Raw genomic sequence first — 24,166 nt, 5'->3', positions numbered from 1 at the left:
TTCTCGCCACTCCTATCTGACATTGAACTGGATCAGACCTAAATGTAAGAGTTACAACTGTAAACCTCTCAGGAAAAAAACAGGAGTTTTTGTGACCTTGAATTTGACCATGTTTTCTTAGATACAAAACCAAAAGCACAAGCAACAAAATTAAAACATAGAAAATTGGACTGCAAATACTACTACTAAGAAAGTGAACAAACCCACAGGATGAAAGAAAATACAGTCATGTATTGCTCAAGGACAGGAATGAGTTCTGAGAAATGCACCATTAGGCGACTTCATTGTGCAAATGTCATAGAGTGTATTCAAATGAACCTTGATGGGATAGCCTACTGCACACCTAGGCTATATGGAGTAATACCCATTGCTCCGAGACCACACACCTGTACAGCACGGTACTGTACTGAGTACCGCAGGCAACTGCAATACAATGGTATTTGTGTATCCAACCATATCTAAATGTAGGAAAGGTACTGTAAATGGTATAAAAGATTAAAAATTCCACCTGTGAAGGGCACTATCATGAATGGAGGCTGCAGGCCTAGAAATTGCTCTGAGTGAATCAGGGAGTAAATGTGAAGGTCTAGGACACTCCTGTACACCAGGATAAACTTTATAACCGTGGCACATTTAACCTAAATTTATTTTTAAAATGTTCTTTCGTCAATAAGTTAACCTTAGCTTACTGTAACTTTACTTTATAAACTTTTAATTAAAAAATTTTTATTCTTTTGTAATAGCTTAAAATATAAACATAGTACAGCTGTACAAAGTATTCTTCTTTTGTTTTTTTGAGATGGGGTCTCACTCTTTTGCTACGACTAGAGTGCAGTGATGTGATCACGGCTCACTGCAGCCTGGAATTCCTGGACTCAGACATCTTCCTGCCTCAGCCTCTCGAGTGGCTAGGACGATAGGCAAGTGCTGCAATGCCTGGCTCATTTTTAAACTTTTTATAGTGATGAAGTCTCACTATGTTGCCCAGGTTGGCAAAAATATTTTCTTTCTTTATATCCTTATTCTTTAAGCTTTTTTCTATTTAAAAAATTATTATTTTTTTTACTTTTAAAACTCTTCATTAAAGACAAAGACAGACACACATTAATCAGCCTAGGTCTACAGGGGCAGGATCATCAGTATCACTATCTTCCACCTCCCCATCTTGTCCCACTGGAAGGTCTTCAGAGTGATAACATGCATGAAGCTGTCATCTCCTATGGTAACAATGCCTTCTTATATAACACCTCCCGAAGGATCTGCCCGAGGCTGTTTTACAGTTAATATTTTGTTTTTAGTAAGCAAAAGCATACTCTCAAATAATGATAAAAAGTACAGCAAATCCATAAACCAGTAACATAGTCATTTATTATCATTATCAAGTACTATGTACTGTACATAACCATATGCGCTATGCATTTACACCAGCATCACCATAAACACGTGAGTAATGCACTGTGTTGAATGTTACGATGGCTACATCAGGCGAGGTGACAGGAATTTTTCAGCTCTATGATAATCTTATGGGACCACAAGATTATAATGTGGTCTGCCTTATATGTGGTCTATCACTAACTGAAATGTCGTTATGCAGAGCATGACTCTATTTGAAAATCATATGAACCTTAGCATCATCAGGGGCTTGGTTCCAGGATCCCCTTCAGGGATCAAAATCCACGATGCTCAAGTCCCTTATATAAAACAGCGGAATATTTGTGTATGACGCACACACATCCTCCACATGCTTCAAATCATCTCTAGATTACTTATGATACCTAATACAATATAAATGTTATGTAAATAGTTATACTTTATTTTAAAATTTGCATTATTGTACTGTTATTTTTACTGTTTTTCCCTGCATATTTTTGAACCATGAAAATGGTTGAATCAGAGGCTGCAGAACCCATGGGTATGGAGGGCCAGCTATACCTGATAAGGGACTTGTATACAGAAAACATTAAAAAATTCTTACAGCTCTAGAATAAAAGGCATATAACCCAATGTAAAATGGGCAAAGAATCGGAGCAGACATTCTCCAAAGAAGATATACAAATTGGCAATAAGCACATGGAAAGACAGTCAACATAATTAGCCATTAAGGAAACGTAACGCTTCATGCACACTAAGTCTAATAAAAAAGACAGTATCAAGTGTTGGTGAGGACTGGAGAACTGAAAGCCCCACACATTGCTGGCAGGAATGTAACATGGTTTCCCTGCTTTGGAAAATGTCAGGCAGTTTCTCAAAAGATCACAGAGTTGACATGTGACCCAGAAATTCCACTCCTGGGCACATTTGCGAGAGAAATGAAAGCCTAAATCCATGTGACTTGTACAGGTAAGTCAAAGGAAAGTTCACAGCAACATTATTCATAATAGCCAAAGATGGGAAAAACTCAAATGTCCACATGTTTGTGAATGACTAAATAAAATTATTATATTCCATACAATGGAATATTATTTGGCAATAAAAAGAAATTAAGTACTGATCAGCTACAACACAGTTGAACCTTGAAAACATTATCTAAGCTAAAGCAGTCAGCCACAGAAGACCATGTATTGTATGGTTCCATTCATTTGAAATGTCCAGAATAGGCAAATCCATAGAGACAGAAAGTAGACTGGTGGTTGCCTAAGACCGGATGGGGCCGAGAGATGGAGAGGGCTGCTGTGATCAGTATGGAGTTTTTTCTCCTGGTGTACAAAAGTATTCTAAAATTAGAATCTGGTGATGGTTGTAGGCCCAGTGAATTACAAGGAGAAAAAAAAAAAAAAAAAAAACTGTACCCTTTTTGAATGAATTGTATGATATGTGAATTAAATATCAATAAAGCTATTTTTTTTAAAAAGCCCACTGGCAGTCTTCCTTCATCTCAGCATTATTACAACCTGTTCCAGTGTCTGAAAACATCTTATTAATTGATTTATTTACACCTGTCTCCTCACAAGAATGCAAGTTTGGATGGGCGCGGTGGTTCATGCCTGTAATTCCAGCACTTTGGGAGGCTGGGGCGGGAGGATCACTTGAGCCCAGGAGTTTGAGCCTAGGCAATAGAGTGAGACTTTGTCTACCTATTAGCTGGGCATGGTGGTGCACCTACAAAATATTAGCTGGGCATGGTGGTGCACACCTGTAGTCCCAGCTACTCAGGAGGCTGAGGTGGGAGGACTGCTTGAGCCCAGGAGTTAGAGGCTACAGTGAGCACTGCACTCCAGCCTGGGCAACAGAGCGAGACCCTGCCTCAAAAAAAATTAAGGCTCAGGGGACAAGTTCCCTGAGGACTGCACCTGTCTTGTTCATGCCTGTTTTCCCAGCGCTGACACGGTAGTTGGTCCACAGAAGATAATCAGTAAACACACATTCAACAAATGAAGAAATCAACCAACAACAAAAATATCCCAGGAAGAAGATTGCTTCTTTAGTAACAGCAGAAAATACTTGAAATTGGCTGAAAATTAAGGAAGAAAACCCTGTGCTACGCAATGGAAAAATAAATACCTGTAGTTTTAAAAATAAAAAGAACTCCCTCTGTCAAGTTTTTCCAGCAATTTAGTACAACCAAACAAAACAAAACAACCCTCTGAATAAACAGCACAGCACCTTGCACTACACAGCTCTCACGGTGTCTACTATTGCTGCACGTGACTTAACAAGGCCGAAGTTCAATTCCTTTGTTAAAGACCTTCCAGGTGGCCAGGCAGGATCAGATAAACTATCTACACTTTGCAAATTACCTAGGCACACATGGTGCTCTGGACCAAAAGAAAAGCCAGGGCCTGACCCGCATTCACATGTGGTCAAACCAAACAGCTTCACAGCTGTGTGCTGGCCAGAGCTGCAGAAAGCCCTTCTTAGTCCCCAGATGGGAACACAAGTCAACAGGAAGCTGCTGCACCTGGCTAGCTCACCTGGAACAGCTCAACAGGGTCAGGAGGCTCTCAACACCAGCCCTCATATGTTAGCAGTCATCCCTGGCATTCAAGTGAACTGGGATGGTGCCACTTGTCCCGCTCCCCTGTGTCCTGCCTCTTCTCTCTCTCTCACCCAAGCAGGGTGGATCCCATTTACAGTTTATAATTCCTTCTTTATACTTCAACATGGATGTGAACAGTCTAATCCTTCATGTGATGCTTAAGAGGGTGTGCACTGTTAGCCGGGCCTGTTGGTACGTGCCGGCAGTCCCAGCTACGTGGGAGGCTGAGGCAGGAGGATTGCTTGAGTCCAGGATTTTAGCACTGTAGTATGCTATCATCGTGCCTATGAACAGCCACTGGACGCTAGCCTGGGCAACATAGCAAGAACCCATCTCTTTTAAAGGGGGGTATGCACTGGAGTCAGAATGCTTGCATTAAAATACTTAGATATCATCTCTAAATCTTTCCCTTTTTTGTCTGGAAAATGAGTGAGATAACATCATATTTCTTGAGATGGCTGATGTGATGTGATGTGATATAGATTAAATGAGATATTTACTGTGAATAATGCAATAAGGTATTTCACAAAATGCCTGACACATGGCACCTGCTCAACACGAGGAGCGTGGATGCATAGCAAGGTCGATCGATTCTGAATTCTTATTTCCCAATTGCTTCCAGATCTTCATCCAGTTAATCGGCAACACTGAACATTTAACTCACTATCCTAAGTAAATGAGGACCTTATAAATGCCCACTCTTCTCTTCCTTTGGCACTGAACCAGAAGTCTCAATCTGGCCTTTAGCCTATTAGTCTATTTCCCTCTTTGGTTTAACCTGCCTCCCTGCATATGGATCCTATTGCTGTCCCTACCCCATGTCTTCTGAGGACGGCCCCACGGCGTCCCTAAAAGACACAGCCTCTTCCCTCACCAGGCAAGTTTCCAAGTCAGATGGGCTGTCAGAGCAGTTTCCTAATCCATGCCACTTCTACCCTGTTAAGTAAGGCTGAAAGCAGGGAAAACAGACACAAATGGAGAAGTCTGGGCAGGATGCATGGGTTCTCTGGTGGTCAAAGATCTTCAGGCTGGGTGAGCCAACTTCCGCTTTCTCCACCGTCTACTGCCCTGAGTTGCTGTTCAGGCAGGCACGGGGCTGAGGAGGTGGCAAGATTCACAACTACGCCATCATGACCAGGGCGGAACTGGGGTTGACAAGTGAGGTGTGGCGTTCGATCACCAAAAACCCTCTCAGGTTCCAGCAAGGGCAGGGACCAACCAAGTGCACCTCTGCCCATGAGCTGTTGACAGAACTCAGGAGGGCTATTATTGCACTCACAATTCTCGTCTGCTTTGGGCACAGCTGGGAAACCATGTCAGCACCTAAAGATAGTGCAATGCCTACCAATAAATCTCCCTCTTCAGGGTATCTGCCTCGGAAGAGTCAGCTCTAGCACAAGAAGTCATAAATCAGGCAGAGAGGAGAGATTCTTTCAAATGACAACCAACCTTCTCAACGCTGGAAATCGAGGACAGCACTAACTAGGACAGTATGCTTGTCACATTCTTCTTGAAACCTTGGGTTTGCAGCATAGGCTTCAGGTGATTTTCAAGGTCATTCACACTATGCCTTTGAGTGCTGAGGAGGTACTATAATGCCTTGCAACAGCAGGGTGGGGAGGAAACGACAGGTGCCCTCGCATGAACACTGCTGCAAGGGCAATCTTGCCAACGGCTCCAGACAGATGGACAGACAGACAGGCACTCTCCCTGCCCCTGTCTCATGCATGTCAATCATCTGGGATGGAGGGCGATGTGAAGGGAGTGTTCCCACATGACTGCTACATCTCAGGCAGTGCCACTGACCACTCTCTTGCTATTTCCCCGCTTTTCACACTTAGGAAGTTACACTGTCGATTTTGTATATGCCTCTTTTTAGTAATTTGCTAGAACTGAAGTTAAAACAAAAAATTTAAAGATTTTATACAAATATATACATACAAGTTATACAGAATGAATCAAATCCAGGCACCCACCATCTGGCCTATCAAACAGAACCTTCTGTAGCGATGGAGGCAGCCGGTACCTGAACTGTCTAACACGACAGGCACTAGTGGCTACTGAGGCCTGCTTGTGGCTGCTGTGGCTGAGGCACTGAACTGTGAGTTAACTGTGTAATTTAAACAGCCCCTGGGGCTGGTGACTGGCACACTGGATAGTGCAGCTCGAGAAGCAAATGGATTCCACTGGAGCCGCCACGCGCTCCTCTGCAGCCACGCCTCTTCCCTACGGGCAGCTCGACTCTAACTTTCAGACGTATCATCCCTTACTTTTCCGGATAGTTTATATCGACACACACACTTTAACTTATAAGTCTGTGAACTTTACAGAAGTGATGGCATATTGTAAAGATTCTCATGCTCTTGCTTTTTCCGCAACAGCAGGCCTCACACTCAGGCATGCTGGGGTGTGTCAGTGCTTTCGTTTTCAATGCTGAGAAATTCTGTAGATTCCATAAGCCCAGCTTCATCTATCTGCTCTCCTGTCAGTGGACACTGGGTTGCTTCCAGCATTTTTGCTTTCACAAACAATGCTGCTCACACATGTCTCCTGGAACACATGCCAAGAGGCCTCTAACAGCAGAATGGCTGGACTGTAGGGCATATGTCACATTGATTCTTACAGATATTGCAAAAACGATTCTCCCAAGTGGCTCTCCCACGTTACAGTCCCACCAGCAAGGTTAGGAGAGTCCTAGTTGCTCCATATTCCTCCCGACACCTGGGGTTGCCAGACATGCACACTTTCCCACATGGCCATGTCTAAGAAAGGACACGAAAGTCCTCCTTCACCTGGAAATGCCACATGCTGTTTTATTTTATTGTGATCTATCCAATCTGTGAGAGGAACTTGAAATTCACCTGAATGTAAGAACAGAAAGCCTCAGACATTTAGCCTCCATGTGACATTTACCCTGAGGTCAGAGACTCCCAATGACTAATCTGCTAGTCATTCCTTCAAGAGGAAGGGTGGCTTATATGAGCTCACAACCAATTTCTGTATAAATGACTGTGATGTTAACAACAGCAGCCACTTTCCTGGGCAACCATCGCGGGCCACAGATCTGGCTGTCGGATGAAAGTCCTTCTCCATCGAGAGAGAAAGAGGATGGGCTGGAGGAGAGGATCATGTCTCAACAGAAACCCAAGCAGAATAAAAAGACACCAAAGCCCAACCCAATGTCTTCCAAAGTGGTCTGCCAGATGCCAATATGCCAATATTTCATTGTTAAATTTTTAACTTGCCGTGCAGCCAGGCTTAACAATCGTCTCTGCCTGTTGCTGACAAATGTGGCTATCAACTGGCCTTCTTTCTGTGTCACTTGTAGCAGCAGCTGGGATCCCAACTTAGCAGTGGTTTCTGTCTCAGCTTAATCTCTCACCAGGGATGGCGGGGAGTCTCTAAACATCACAAAGTCAAGGGCAAGGTGGACAACTTTGAGGCAGCCAATCTTGAGAAATGCTGTGACTGTGAATTCCTCATTCCCTGTCTTCTACTGGGCTCAGAAGTAGAGCACTGGGAAGGATTTAGAGATCACTTACTTAATCCACATTCCCTTTTCCAAATGCATAAAAAGGACAAACGGAATGGAGGCGTGATTGAGGACATTAGGAAGGGCTTTTTTAAAGATGAGGATTTCAGATTTTTTAACAGTCTTTTCACTTGTCTAGGATTTTGTGCACTGCAAGGTAAAGATGGAGACAGAGGGCTGTGGGCATGGCAGGCAGCACAGCTGAAGTCTGTGGCTTTTTTTTTTTTAAATTATTAATTTATTTATCTTGAGACCAGGTTATGAGACTGGCTAATTTTTGTATTTTCAGTAGAGACAGGGTTTCGCCATGTTGCCTAGCTTGGTCTCGAACTCCTGGGCTCAAGGGATCCTCCTGTCTCAGCCTCCCAAAATGCTGGGACTACAGGCATGAGCCATCACGCCAGGCCTGTGTGTCTTTGTTTTCACTTGAGCTTGGCCACTAACCTGGGCAAACTTTTCACCCAAGACTCCGGTTCCTCATCCAGAGGAAAGCCATAGCCACAGACCTAGCTCCTCCTCCTCAGGTAATTGTGCGGATTAAATGTGACCTGTGTGTAAAGCATGTAGCCAAGGACCTGATATATAGAAATACTTACTACATGGCAGCTATTATTGTCATGTGATAACCTTGTCAGGTCTCTGCCAACACTTAAAAAGGCAAAAGCTAAAAATAACCCCAGTCTAGTCGAGCCAAAACCAACCTAGAATTATATTTTTCTTTTTTTTTTTTTTTTTGATACGGAGTCTCGCTTTGTTGCCCAGGCTGGAGTGCAGTGGCCGGGTCTCGGATCACTGCAAGCTCCACCTCCTGGGTTCACCCCATTCTCCTGCCTCAGCCTCCCAAGTAGCTGGGATTACAGGCGCCCATCACCACGCCCAGCTAATTTTTTGTATTTTTAGTGGAGATGGGGTTTCACCGTGTTAGTCAGGATGGTCTCAATCTCCTGACTTTGTGATCTGCCCGCCTCGGCCTCCCAAAGTGCTGGGATTACAGGCATGAGGCACTGCGCCCTGCCTGGAGTTATATTTTTCTAACAACTTTCACATCGAAAGATCCTCTGTCTTACTTAATATAGAACTATTCCTGTTAAAACAGAGGGAAAACAGTATTTGAAGTTTTGCAATTCCAAAGACTCTTTTGTCATGAAAATCCATTCCTACTACCCAATTGTTCAGGAAGTCTACTGGATAACTATGACACTGCTAATGGGAATACTAAGCCTATCTTTTAAAAAAATTTTCAAACAATCTCATTATAAAAAGCCAAGCACTGTAAAAATATATAACGTAGAAGGTAAAAATTTCTCATAACTCCACATACAGCAGAACTCTTTTTCATTTTTTTTTTTTTTTAAACAACAAGCCATTGTGGGCATTTTCCCATGTGAGAGCAGTTAATGGCTGCATGATGCTCTGCTGGACGGCGACCACAGTGTATTTATGCAGTCAGGGCCCTGACTGAATAGATTCTAACTTCTCTCTTCAAACAATGCTGCGTTGATGAACACCCTCATGCTGGCCTGTCTGCGCCCTTGTGTGGTGAGACAGCATCCCAGGGATGGAGTGGTTCGGTCACAGAGGACGGGCATGGGAAGCTGGATGCGATACGGTCAAACTGCCCGGCACTGAGCTGAATGCGGCCAGCACTGCCTGCCCCAGAGTGGGGCCCTGGATGGCGGCAGAAGGGGTGAGGAGGGATTCTGAGCCCTGGGGCCTTGCTGCCTATGCAGGAAACCAGGCTTCACCTTGGATTTGGGTTAAGATCTGACAGAGTCACCCTTTTCATTTTACTTGCGTTAACTAGTAAGCACTACAAAGAGATTCAGAATTGGACACCTCACAAAAGGCAATATTCAAACGGCCAATAAACATACAACACAGGGCTCAATGACATTTGTCATCAGGAAGCAGTACATCAAAACCACAGAGCTACCACCACGAACATGCCTGAATGGATAAAAAGAAAAAACAGGGAACACTGTCGGTGAGGATGAAGAGAAGGGGGACTCTCTACCCTGCTGACTGACAGCCACCCACTTCCTCTCCAGCCCAATAACTCCACTCCAAAGAATGCCTATGTGAGTTCACCATCAGACACGTACCTGAATATCACAGCAGCACTCGGCGAATGCCTGTCCACAGCAGGACGGGTGAACTGTGGCACCTTCGCACAGTGGAATACCATGCAATCTACACCGGTGACGGGGGCGGTTCTCATGAGTGTAGTGAGAAGCCAGATTCAAAAGAGTACATTTTATACGATTCCATTTATATAAACACAAAAACAGACAAAATTAATCTATTATTTGGGGATTCAAGATAGTGGTTATGCTCGGGGAGTGGGGGTGGTTAACTGGCAGGTGACATGAGGCAGTGGGTTCCTGAGGTGACGGTTACGGCCTGTTTCTTGATTTGGGGGTTGGTTGTACCAGTGTGTTCAACTTGTGAAAATCCTGCAAGTTATCTGCATAAGGTATGTGTATATACTTTCTGATGTATAGTTGTATTTTATTTTCCAATAAAAAGGTGAAATAAACTAGATACAAAGGTCTAAGATTCTTCTGAAAAACAGCCCACATGATTTTTTTTTTCTTTTTTAGACAGAGTCTCGCTCTGTTGCCCAGGCTGGAGAGCAGTGGCGTGATCTCGGCTCACTGCAGACTCTATCCCCCGGGGTTCATGCCATTCTCCTGCCTCAGCCTCCTGAGTAGCTGGGACTACAGGCGCCCGCCACCACACCCGGCTAAATTTTTTTTTTGTATTTTTAGTTGAGACGGGGTTTCACCGTGTTAGCCAGGATGGTCTCAATCTCCTGACCTCGTGATCCACCTGCCTCAGCCTCCCAGAGTGCTGGGATTACAGGCGTGAGCCACTGCGCCCGGCCCCACATGATTTTTATATGGGTCAGATTAACAATTGCAAAGTTCATTTACAAGTTAAGGAAATTCCATTCCCTAAAACAAACAAATGTATTTACCCATGAATATCTTCCCTAAGAACTCTGAATTTACGATCTCAGGAAGAGCCTGTGAATATCTCAGGAAATTTTTGTTTCATCTTTTAAAAAATAACAAAAGATAACACCTACATAAATGTATACATTCTGAGGATCTTAAATCACCAGTAAATAAACATTTTCCAATCTCTTCTCCCTTATTGTGTGAAAAATTCTAGGAACTTAATGTAAGTACAATTGAATCCTATAATTTTCTATGTTTAACCAAGATTGAATCGATATATTTTTAATAATAGTATCTATTTCATGAGGTTAGCCTAAGAATTAAAACCAAAACTCATTCAATGACTTTTTAGGCATCTCATCTGTGCCTTACATCAGCAGTGGGGCCCCACCCACCAGGCCTGCTCACACACTGCACCAGCCATTCTCTCCTCTCCCCACCACTAGGTTTCCTTCTGCTGTGCGTCACTTCACGTATGCACATACGCATGGTAGATCTCCCCCATCTTAAAAACCCAAGTCCTTAAGCCCACCTTCTCCTCCAGCTACTCCCACATTTGTTTCTCTAAATAGCAAAACCACTTGAAAGACTTGCCTATATGCTGTCTACAGTTCCCTTCCTCTTGTCCTTTATTTTCCCCCAACATTGTTTTTTTTTTTTTTTTGAGATAGGGTCTTCCTCTGTTGCCCAGACTGGAGTACAGTGGTATGATCCCAGCTCACTGTAGCTATGACCTCTGGGGCTCATGTGATCCTCCTGAGGAGCTGGGACTACAGACATGTGCCACTATGCCTGGCTAATTTTTTTTTTTTTTTTTTTTTTTTTTTACATGGAGTCTCACTCTGTTACCAAGGCTGGAGTGCAGTGGCATGATCTAAGCTCACTGCCTTCCTGGTTCAAGTGATTCTCCTGCCTCAGCCTCCTGAGTAGCTGGGATTACAAGCATGCACCACCATGCCTGGCTAATTTTTTTGTATTTTTAGTAGAGACAGGGTTTCACCATTTCGGCAAACCTGGTCTCGAACTCCTGACCTCAAGTGATCTGCCTGTCTCGGCCTCCCAAAGTGCTAGGATTACAGGCGTGAGCTACCACACCTGGCTAAATTTTGTTCGTTCTGTAGAGATGGGGTCTATGTTGTCTAGGCTGGTCTCGAGCTCCTGGGCTCAAGTGATCCTCTTGCCTCTGCCTCCCATAAGTGCTGAGATTATAGGTGTGAGCCTCGATGCCTGGTTCCAACGTCGTATTTTGGGGAAAAAAAAAATCAAACCTATTGATGTGCTGAAAGAATATTATGAAGCAAACGTCCACACACCCTTCACCTAGATTCACCAACTGTTAACATTCTGTCATGCTCGCTTTCCCTCCCTTTTCATTTTCTCACAGATACACACATGCAAATTTATTTTTCATCAAAGCAACTTAAAGTTGCACACGTTATAACACATCTCTAAATACTACCAGCTGTCTCTCTCCTAGGAACAAGGACATTCTCCTACATAAATAACATAATAACATTATCATACCCAAGATATTTAACACTGACATTAATATTTGCTCCATAAGCAAATTTCTCTAATTATGTTCTCTGTAGCTTTTTTTTTTTTTTTTTCCAATCCAAGACCCAATTAAGGAGCACACATTGCATCTGGCTGTCACGTCTCTCCAATTTCCCTTATCTAGTCTGGAGGCAGGAGGGAGGGGACTGGCTTTTGGACGTTGACATATTTTGAAAAGTGCCTGCTGGTTGTCTTGGAGGAGGTCCCCCGTAGGTTGGACCTGCCTGTTCCCTGTCATGAGATTCAGGTAATACATGTTCGGTAAACATAGTTCCTGGGTGGTATGTGCTTTCTACTGTATTATATCAGTTACTGATAACGCTAAGTTCGATCACTTGGTCAAGGTGGTATCTGCCAAATTTCTCCACTGCAATGACATAGTTTCTCTTTTGTAACTAATAAGTAATCTGTACTGCGATTTGAGATTTTAAGCATCTTGTTCCCTAACAAATTTTCACTGAAATAGTTTGGCATCCACTGATGTTCCTTACACAGAATCTTTATTTTACTAGTGGTTACACATTGGTGATTTTTAATTATTCCTCGGCATTTATTGGCTGGCATTCCTTTATAAGTAACAGACCCCCACCCCTCACTTTTTTTGGTATCACTATGGACTTGGATGTTCATTTATTATTCAGTACGTTAGAATCCATTATAATCATGCCCTTTGGGCCGGGCGCGGTGGCTCAAGCCTGTAATCCCAGCACTTTGGGAGGCCGAGACGGGCGGATCACTAGGTCAGGAGATCGAGACCATCCTGGCTAACACGGTGAAACCCCGTCTCTACTAAAAAATACAAAAAACTAGCCGGGTGAGGTGGCGGGCGCCTGTAGTCCCAGCTACTCAGGAGGCTGAGACAGGAGAATGGCCCGAACCCGGGAGGCGGAGCTTGCAGTGAGCTGAGATCCGGCCACTGCACTCCAGCCTGGGCGACAGAGCGAGACTCCGTCTCAAAAAAAAAAAAAAAAAATCATGCCCTTTGATGTTCAAACTTCCAAACTTGGCCAGAGGGAGCCCTTTTAACCCATCTCCAGTGTTACTGAGGAGGCTCCATCAATCTTTGAACACTTCTTTGGTTTTTGATGCAAAAGAAGATCCAGAATCACCTTGTACCTTCCCTACCCCATTTCTCAAGGAAATCAGCGTGGAATCTGCCCCTTCTTTAATGTGCCCTAGCTCCTTTTGGTGGGGAGTGGTATTTAGAAACCAAGATCTGGGCATCAGATGTGCTCATTGCCACTGGGATGTCACTGTTCTATGTCCTTTCAGTGGACACAGCTAGGAGAGAAATACATACATATATTTAATGTAAATACATATAATTAAACATGAGTGTGTGTGTATACATATATATATTTTTTAATTAGAAGTTAATACTGTTATTTCTTATTGCAAGCCAACACCACTGGGTTCTTCCTCCTTCCTTGATTCCATATTTGCAGCCCCCTTCCACGACAGTGAGAACCCTGGTTTCTAACATCATCAATCTACTCATCTGCTTTATCCTACAATAAACACACAATTTCTTCAGAATTGCTACAGCAATATCATTATCAACAACCACTAAAGGTAAAAGTTCAAGATTTCTTAGCAATTCTTTCAGTCCTTAGAATATATCCTGTGACGGGCATACAGCAAGTACTGTGTTCAAAAAGATACTCTAATTCTTTTTTCTGTGTGGGTTACATTATCATTTAATATACAGTTAGGTTTGTTTTTACTGATATTCAATTTCAGGATTTTTTTTGAATTTGTAAAACATTTATAGAGTTCAAAAGTTAAAAAACTACATAACTTCTGGTTTATCCCTCATTTACACAGAAATAAGTAGTATATCCATCCTTATTTCCTCTTCCTATAAATACCATATTAGACATCCACAGGAGCCTGAATTAGGCAGTTCAAGAGGAGTGAAGGTGCTCGATGAAGGCTAGGGGTATATATTTGGGAGCTGCTGGCATATACACAGTATAGGAAGCTAGGAGGCCAGTGGAGGCCCTCAGGGACATGTGCAGATAGAGAAGAGGGCCAGGTTACTTCATTGTTGGGTGGTCTCTTTACACAACACAAGCTCTTGGTGATTCCCTTGGACATCTGACAGGTGGCTCAAACACAAGTCTAAAGCTGCATCTCTGAAGCTTCCTCCCAAACCTGCTTTGACCACATCTTGGTAAACAGGACATTTCACCCTTCCAGCAGCTCAGCTTAAAATCCTTGATTCTTCTCTTTTGCTTGAGTCCATCCTGCAATCCTTTGGCAAATCCTGTGAGTTCTACCCTAATGGTACATTCAGAATCCACCACTTCTCACCACCTGCACCACGGTCAGCCTGGCCAGTGCCATCTTTATTCCTCACCTGTATGACTGCGATGGCTTTCTAACTGTCCCCTGCTCCTTGCCCTCCCCATTCTCAACCCTGCAATCAGAGTAGTCCTTATAAGAGCTAAGTCTGGCTATGTCACCCTTCTGTTTGAAACCCTCTGATGGCGTCTCTTCTCCCTTAGAGAGGCCCTGTGTGATTTGCACCCAACCAACCCCCTCCCCACCTCTGAGAGTAAGCCCTCCATGGTAAGCTGTTTGATGTCCCCCAGATGGGGAGGCCTGACAAGTGCAAAGCCACTATGAGTGGTTGGGTAATGTTGGTCTAATCCTGGCACTCAATACTGGGAAGCTCACTGGGCTCTTAGAACAAGCTGCATCCTTCAAGCAAGGCTTTAGGAATCAAGGTGATATTTGGGTCCCCGTCTATCTACCTTACTGTCTTCTTTTCCAGCTTTCAGAATTCAGGGGAGAGAGAAGGGTTCTACTTAACTAGTCCTTTGAGACCCCAATGAGAGAATCAAATCTCATTCATTTTGGAATCTGGCACTTAGCCCAATAACTGGCACACCATGAAAATAAATAAGTGCTTGTTAGCAAACACACAGATAAAAGAATCAATGAATGAACCCTATAACAACTAACAGCTATGACATTCAATCTACGCCAGAGGGTAATATCAGATCAGAGATGTAGAAAGGATGGTTTATAAGGATTTTTAACGTGATTCTCTAAGTAGTTCTAGCACACGAGTCAGAGACAACTCGATCAGGAACTTTCTTTGGTGGGATGCTTCAGCCTGGGTTACTACTATCTGTTGTTCAAGCTACCTCCAGGGAATAGACAAGAAAGATTATACTGTTCACCCTCCTCCTCTAGGTTCTAAAGCATAATGGACTCTCTGGGCCAGCACTATCCAATAGAAACATAATGTGAACCACATATGTAATTTACTTTTTTTTTTTTTTTGAGACAGAGTCTCGCTTACTCTGTCCTTCAGGCTGGAGTGTGGCAGCAAGACCTCAGCTCACTGAAACCTCCACTTCTTGGGTTCAAGTGATTCTCCTGCCTCAGTCTCCCAAGTAGCAGGGATTACAGGTGTGCATCCCCACGTCCTGCCTAATTTTTGAATTTTTAGTAGAGGCAGGGTTTCACCATGTTGGCTAGGCTGGTCTCAAACTCCTGACCTCAAGTTACCTGCCCGCCTCAGCCTCCCAAAGTGCTGAGATTACAGGCGTGAGCCACTGTGCCCGGCCTTAAAAATATTTTTTAATTAACCCAATTTATCTAAAGTATTATTACAACATGTAATATAAAAACGATTAATGAGCTATTTACCTTCTTTTTCTTTCATATTAATCTGGTGTGGATTTTACACTTCAGCACATCTCAGATGGCACTGGCCACATTTCCAGTGCTGCTGGACTAGACGCACAGCCTGGGCCCTCACCTCCTGTGATGGGGACAGCTGGGACATGAAGCAAAGAGCCTTGGCCTGGTGGGATCTGCCTGCTTCAGGGTAGTGTGCTGAGGTCTTGAAGGTGGCGCTTCCTGTTCGCCTTCAAGGCATTCTTTTTTTTGAGACAGAGTCTCGCTCTGTCACCCAGGTGGAGTGCAGTGGCACGAACTCAGCTCACTGCAACCTCCGCCTCCCGGGTTCAAGTGATTCTCCTGCCTCAGCCTCCCTAGTAGCTGGGACTACAGGTGCCCGCCACCACACCTGGCTAATTTTTGTATCTTTAGTAGAGACGGGGTTTCACTATGTTGGTCAGGCTGGTACCAAACTCCTGACCTCCAGTGATCTGCCCACCTCAGCCTCCCCAAAGTGCTGGGATTACAGGTGTGAGACACTGCGCCTGGCCAAGGCATTCTTATTACCACTCAACAGATGAGGAGACCGAGTCACTGGCGGCTTCCTGCTCGCCTTTGGCAGGGCTCAGGGCAGCACTGGAGTCCCAGGCTATGGAGCCCTCCCACACCCTCTTCCTACACGGAGGTACTGCCCCATTTCCTCCTCCACGGTACCTGGTACAGCGAAACAGAGGTTGCTGGGTGATGGCATCAAGAAATGTCACTGTACAAGGCCTGGAGATGGAATGCATGGAAAAAGAGGCAGTCTTCTATTGTTTCAAGAGAAGAAATCCCTACGATCATAGCTTTGCAACAATGCAGACTGATTTTTTCTGAAGGCAAGGACCATGGTCATTCAAGGGGGAACTACCGCCACGTCCTATGGCTATGATACGGGGCAAACAGGAGCGGCACTCATCTCTGCACGTGGGCTAGGGCAGCCTATCCACGTAGTCCCACTCCACCCACGTCTCAGATGGAAGGAAAGGGGCCTCATCTTGTGTGATGCTGAGTCAGTTGGCCTCCCTGGGGCTTGCTTTTCTCTGCTGTGAAATGGGAGTAGTGATCTTTACCTCACTGGGCCGCTGGGAGGATGTCATACAGTACTGCACACACAGTCACTTAGCCCAGTCCTGGCACTTAGTTAACATTCATAAATGTCATCTGCGGCCACCGGACGGTTCAAAGATATACTCCTTTTTGGGATAAATGCCACCATCTTTAGTGGACAGCTGTTATTTCTTAACACAACTGGCTTTAAAAATAGAGAAAAATTCCAATAACTTAAGCATCTCCTAGGATTTAAACAGAACCCACAGCCCCTGTCAGGTAAACTTTTCCGTGTGAACAAAGCATGGAGATGGTGTCCTGGGAGCCCCTCCCCGACCTGCCAGAGACGTGAAGAGAATTCCCAGGCTCACTCCCCTTACAAACCACAGACGCAGCTCGAGGGGATGGAAGGGAAGCCTCTGAGACTCAGAGCGGCTTCCCTCCTGGAGCCCCATCAAGTGGTTAAATCAGCAGCGGCTGTTTTTAAACTTCCCCCTCAGAAATTTTTTAATTAGATGCTAAAATTTAGATTTTTTAAAAACTTACAATTTTAGAAATCCCCTTAGAAGCCAGGAGTGGGGGTTCTAATATGTGGGGAGCTCTTGGTATATGCCTGGTCCTCATGCTAACATCAGAGGGGAGGTATTCTTATTACCACTAAACAGATGAGGAGACTGAGTCACACGGGAGTCATGGACCTTGGCCAAAGTCACGGGGTTAAGTTTAAACCTTCCCTCCCCTCCCATTTTCACAGACAAGGTGACTGCAGCCCTAGCAGGTGTCCTGAACCACTCAAGGTGGCCTGTCCCCACGGTGGCCTACTCCCAAGGAAGCGTTTCTTTTCCATTACTGTTAGGCATTGACCTACAGATTAAAACCACAGACTTCATAGGCTTCCTGAGATGTGAATTAGTCATTTCTCAGCTTTATTTTCAGAGGCAAAACGAAAAAAAGGGTGATGGTAAAATAGCAGTTTATTCTGAGTAAACCACAGAGCAGAGGCCAGGGCACATCTCATCACCTGGAGACAGAGCCCTCCCCCGGCCTCCGTCTTTTAGGTGGAGTAGTTTGGGGCAGTCTCCGTGGCTCAGAGGAACCTGCCTGTTGGGACGGCTGCCAGCCTAGGAGGGGCAGGTGGAGGCAGCATGCCATCTCAGCACTCCAACAGTACTCGGCCGGGGCTGCAGCCTCCTGCTCTCCAGCGCAGTGCCACCAGCAAAGCAGCCAGTCTGGGGGCAGGAAGGCCTGTCTAGCTGGGGCTGGGTCATGGTGATGGAGCCCCATGGGCCTGCGGGCAGGAGGTGGCAGCGACGGCCCCCACCTCTGCTGCGCTAGCCCTGCTCAGAGACTCTGAGAACTCACAGTTTGTCAGGCCACCCTCTGGGCCTCCAGAGGAAAAACAGCATTTTCGTTTGTCAATGAGCACATACTTATGTATTTATCTCCCAGACAACAGGGGAAGGAGCTGGCAGCCACAATCCCTAGCAGCCTGGGACACTGCAGAAGGAGCTCATGGGCAGAGAAAGAAGACAGTGAAGGGACAGGAGTCACCTGAAAAGTCCTTCCCTGTCACCTTAGGGAAGCAGACTGCACTGGATAGTGCAGGTCAGGCACGGCCCGGCATTCTCACTCAACCACCCCTTCACTATGTAAACGTTTACATGCTGAGCACTCGCAAGGTGCCAGGGTCAGGAGGAGGCCCAGTTTACCACCCAGGCCCCTTGCCCCCGAACAAGGGCAGTCCAGGCTCCTTCCTCCAAACTGGCGGAGAAAGTGTCAACTCGCCTCTCTCAGCCCTTTCTCCTCCTCACGCAACCATTCTGACATGACACCCAAGTGTACAGAGAGCCGCGATGGAAGAGCACACCACGGTGCTACTGATACCAGCTGACTCTTACTCCGGAGTTACTAGCCTAACCCCTATGGGAGGCTCCTGAGGGCCCCTGAGGTTCTGGGAAAGTTGGAGGTCCTGCTGGTTTAGGCACCGCCAGAATTTCATCGGTTTAGAGCCTAAAATTCAATCCACTTCATTTCCAGTCAAATATATTGGCCCCCACTATGTATAGGGAGTTGTATCAGGTGCTGAGCAACACAAGGCCCTGCCCACATGGAGCTGGTGGCGATGACAATGGCCACACAGCAATGACTAGGACCACTTCTTGTGCAGCGAGCAGCCAGCACCCCTGCAGGCACTGAACAGGCCTCATCTCACTGAAGCCTCGAAGTGACCCTCCAATACAGGTACCACTGTCTTCACGCCACAGACAGGGAGAGTGAGGCTGAGGAGTAAGTGACAGACCCTGGATTTGAATCAGTTCTGCTTCACACACCAGCCACACGGTCTCCTAATTTAGTAGAGAGAGGAGTCAGTAAGTACCCTAAGGATGGTTCAAACAAAGCAGAAGCCAAGTTCAGAGGAAAGAGGGCTCACATCTGCTCTCGTCCCTGGAAGACTTTTTTCATTTCCTCTGGGTCAGTGTTCCACTTAAGTCAGCACCCACTCAGCGTGGGACGCTGGGCTCGGCTAGGATCACCACCATCCTGTCCCCACCCTGGCTTCCAACGCAGATGCCACGACCTTGGTGTAGATTCCTCTTCCCCCTTTTGAAGCCAAAGACTAGCAAATCAGCTGTTTATTAAGTGTGTTCACAACCTTGGTCACCAGGGGAGTAAGTCACCGTAGGAGTAGAAGAAAAGACTTTCTGAAGCCAGGACTGCTTGTAAAAGTGAATTACACCCTTCTGGAAAAGCCCAGGACCAAGATGGCTCGCTCACAGCAGGCACACATCAAAGGCCTCCTGGCTGTGCTAGCACCTCGGCTAAAACTACTCTCAGCGCAAACCCTCGGGACAGTCTCCCGGCCTCAAGGAAGACGCCAAAGTTATACACTGGCTCTCTCGACTTGGGAGGTGGGATTATGGGTGCAACCAAGACACTACTTTTAAACAACCCCAAAAATAATGGGTTGGGGAAGAACATATATTTCAGTGATGCCTGGAATTGCCAACATTTGTCTAGAAAGCGGGGAGGGGACCTTCCTAAATCAGAAAGTCCTCCCTTTCTCACTGCCTTTATGCCTTAGCAGTCTGTATCAGTTACAAAACGGCCTCGCCAGACTGATTAAAAAGGCTCCCCAACCAAGTGTTTTTAAAAGACAGCCATCCCTCTTCCCTGGATCTTGGACTCAGTCAAACAGCATTCCTCTAACTCCCTCCAAATTACCTCTCTCATTTAACACTCTCTAAACCCCACACCATTTGGGGAGTGCCCTTAGGAAAAACCAGGGGCAACCCAACTTCAAAAACTCAGTTGCTTTATTCTAGAATCCTCAGAGCAGGAAACTGATCGTTTTTCAAGAAGGAATCTCATTTTTCATTGCTCTCCCTCAGCAGCTATAGCCTGTAAGTCTCCTGGAGTTGAAGTTCTATTTTAAAGGCCCAAATCCTCCACAGGAGGCAGCCTCCTGCCGTCTGTCTGAAGGCCTACATCTCAGCCCGCCAGGGAGGAGGCATGGGCCACACGGCGGAGAGGCAGGCAAAGCAGAGATCTGTTTTTTCCAAGTCAGTTGCTGGAATCAGCACACACCTTCCTGTTGAAAGAAAGTTAAAAACCAAGTCCCAGTTCCGGGCCCGCCCGCAAGACTGGGGTTGCAATGTGGCTGAGTGCCTCCAACCAGCCCGACAAAGCGGGGTTCCGGGGGCACAGGAATGCAGGCTCTGCACTCAGGTGGTCTATAAGCTGACAAGGAAGTCAAGCCACCAACCCAGGGCTATGGCACACTGTGGGGTGAGTCAAATGCTGGGGACATATGGGGTCACTTTGTGAGAGATTCAGCAAAAGTTCATGAACGGAGGCCCTAGAACTGAGACTGGCAGATGGCGCAGGATCTGGCTGTGGTAAGTGCAGGGCAGTTGAGCTGGGGGAGAACAGGTGCCCTGGAGAGTTGTGGGAACTGGTCCTGGCCACTTGAGGGGTGGATTTGTGGATTACTCCCAATGCTGATGCTTACTATGCACAACCCATTTAGCGCTTCCCAAAATCAATGTCATAGATGAAAACATGAAACAGAAAATCTCGGAGGCCATGCATGTATTAAGGCTAATATCGTTTCATGAAACTTACTTCAATCACAACCAACTTGAAACACTTGAAGACCCTTCTCCCTGGAGTGTGGGGTGCAGAAACCCCCTCACTGGGCCTACAGGTGCTGCTGTAGGTTAGGGGTCATGTACGGTGGTCAAGACCGCAAACCTAGCCCTTAGCCAAAAGTTGCCAAGACACTGGTTGGCTTCCCCTCCTGATCCTGGAACTAAGCCTGGAACAGGTTCAAAGGCACAGGTGGGCATTTCAGAGAAGGAGTAGCAGCTAAGGCAGAGGCTAATAACCTTTCTGACCTGGTAAGAAACGTATTTTATATTACAACCAAGTACACAAAATACGTCAAAAATCTAAAGATTTAAATTCTATCTTACTTTTTCACTACTTGCGATTTCAATGAATCAGTCTAAGGCAACACTGCGTCTTCATCCTTCGTTCAGCTGAGAAGAGAAGGGGCTGGGCATCAGATGACGGCATCAGCATCACATGGGAGGGGGTCCGGATGCCAGCTCTTTAGCCCTGGCCCAAATCTAATGAGTATGATGAACTGGGGTCTCTGGGCCATCAGATTCCCTGGGGTCCCTGGGAAGGGACCAGGACACTGGGCTTCAACAAGTCCCCCAGGTGGCCCTGCAGCGCTGGAGTGTGAGAAGCACTGTTTCAGAAGACAAAGGTCTGAGGGAACTGGTTGAGCTATTAAGATTTTCCACATCTTGGGCCAAAGACAGGGAGGGGCTGATGGCAAGCCCAGCAGAGCCACATGGGAAGTGACAGGCAGATGGGACCCTTTGACTTCGACAGCAGGGGAAGTTCTAATCTCATCTCAGATCAGAACATTCCTCAGGATAAGCCCCTCCTGGTTGGGAAACAAGTCTGTAAATGTTGAACCTGGAAAAGGCCCGTGTAGGGGAAGAGGGGGTGACCACCAGTTCCAGCCACCAAATTCCAACTAAGCCATCACCCCTACCAAAGAAATTTAGCTGAATCAGGCTCTTCTGGTAAAAGGCTCAGAGCACCAGTCAGCCAGTCTCCTAAGCCCTACTGCGTGTGTGGAGTGACAGACATAAGAACCAGGGGGCCAAAGCCACCACTGAGCCCTGCTCTTCCTTCTGCTTCAGGGCTTGCTTGTTTATATTTGGCTGTAGACTTTGTTTAGCACCTACTTTGTGCTGGGAAAATACGTGCTTTTTGCCCTCAAATAACTGCTCTAAGTCAGTGATTCTCAGGAGAGGAGGGAGGTGGGTCAGAATGACCTGGCATCTTCTGAAAAAGTGCACCCAAAAAAAACCATACATGTTCCTATTTGCAATCAGAAGAAAGCAAATCTGAACAAATCTTTTTGTCTCTCTCATAGGAATACAGAGTAGATACAGTGATTTTCAAATCAGAACTCCTAGGCCGGGCGCGGTGGCTCACGCCTGTAATCCCAGCGCTTTGGGAGGCCGAGGCGGGCGGATCACAAGGTCAGGAGATGGAGACCACGGTGAAACCCCGTCTCTACTAAAAATACAAAAAATTAGCCGGGCGCGGTTGTGGGCGCCTGTAGTCCCAGCTACTCGGGAGGCTGAGGCAGGAGAATGGCGTGGACCCGGGAGGCGGAGCTTGCAGTGAGCCGAGATCGTGCCACTGCACTACAGCCTGGGCGACAGAGCGAGACTCCGTCTCAAAAAAAAAAAAAAAAAAAAAAAAAAAAATCAAAAAAAAAAAAGAACTCCTAAGAGAGAGGGGCTGAAACATCAGTGTGTCCCAAATCAGGGCTGGGTGAAAAGCCACCATGCCACTTGGCCTGCTAGGAGCAGGCCCAAAAGCTAGAGGTTGGGGTCCCAACTCCACTGCTGACCCTGCCCTGCAGGTGAACTGTGTCCTCAGTGGAAAGCAGTATCTTTAAAGTTCTTTGAACACATTCTAAGATGATAACCACCTTTTACATTTAAGATGAACTTAGAATTTTCTAAACAGGTAAACCAATTGGAATCAATTGTAAATCAATGAGAAGGGAAAGGAATTTGCTGAGGACCTTGTGACCCAAAGCACAGGTCCTCTGCAGATGGACAGAAAGCTGGACATTCCTATCAACTCCATCTGTGCAGGGCTACAAAAGCCCCTCCCCCGGCCAACAGAGAGGAAAGGAGGGGCCAGCAGAAAGTCCAATGGTGTTGAGTCAGAAATTGCCAAGAGCCACCAAGTGACCATGAAGAAAAACAGGCCCTTCATTTTCCGCCAGGTACACGGGGCCTGTCGTGTACTCATCATGGCCTCTGTTTCCTAAAAGACAGTTCCATTCTGCAGCTGGTGTCTGCCAGTCGCCATGTCCTCAGATCTACGGGTTCCTTGATAACAAAAATATGGAACTCGGAGAGCTAGCAGACATGTTCACAAATGCATGACCATCCGTGGACTGAATCTATAAATGGGTCTCTAAACTCTGTAAAAAGCAGAATTATGGGGGCAGAGAGTTATGCACATTTAAAGTATTTTTGGTTCTAACTTTTGCTTTACAAATTGAAGCACCACTGGAGAGCAGGGATTGGGATATATCTAGTTTCTTTATAATAATATTTTCGTATTCTTTGTGGTGGGGGTTGAGAGCAGTGTTTTTAAATTTTTCATCAAAACAAAAATATTAGCACAGAACTATGTGTCCTGAAGCTTGGTTAAAATCCGGGGTGCTTCAAACGGGGCTTGCCGCTTTCAACATTCCTTTCTGAGGGCAATGAAACAACTACGTAAAGACCAGTCTGAAAATGCTGAAATAGGCGGCTTGCAGAGCACGATTTTGCTTTAAAATTCTGCCCTCTTACCCAAAGCAATCAGCCTGACTTGAAAAGGAGCTCAGACCTCTGTGTTATGAACGGGCCCTGGTCCAGTTCCCCAAGGCGTGAGAAGCCACAACTGTGGTCCCTCTCCCTCAGGTGCAAGGAAATCTAGGTCTCCACACTCGGCTCACGAGAAAACTGTTCCCCTGCATCATTTTGGGCAGCTAGGCCTGGAGCTCTGACTGCTTGGGCCTGGTAGGCATGTGGGGGTGGGAACCGCGGGGTAGAGTCCAGTCTGGTGATGGCCTCCCTGGCACAGCCCACCTGCTCCAGGTCAGACGGCCTTCCCACCATCCCAATCTGAAGAGGGATCTCTAGAAGGGATGCCAATCTGAGCTGGCTGCCTGCTGAGGAAAAGCCTCTGTCCTGTCCCCTACTCCTCAGAGAACAAGAAGCCCTGTGGAGGCGCAGGGAGGGCAGACCTGAAGCATCGCTACTGTGGTTGGGGGACGAGTGCTACACAAGTGAGGCCAAAGACGCCGAACCAAGTCTGGAGAGAGGGGTG

At 46.1% G+C, this 24,166-nt stretch overlaps 1 protein-coding gene across 14 annotated transcripts in view; it reads right to left on the bottom strand.

The window, feature by feature from the left end:
• RAPGEF1 (Rap guanine nucleotide exchange factor 1) overlaps positions 1 to 24,166 on the bottom strand; it is a 159,884-nt gene that overhangs the window by 76,598 nt on the left and 59,120 nt on the right. The window lies entirely within an intron of this gene.

This window comes from Macaca thibetana, chromosome 15, assembly GCF_024542745.1.
Source record: "Macaca thibetana thibetana isolate TM-01 chromosome 15, ASM2454274v1, whole genome shotgun sequence".
In the NCBI taxonomy this organism is placed as follows: domain Eukaryota; kingdom Metazoa; phylum Chordata; class Mammalia; order Primates; family Cercopithecidae; genus Macaca; species Macaca thibetana.
Note: the sequence above shows the minus strand (reverse complement) of the source record. Positions and strands in the feature narration are given on the sequence as shown.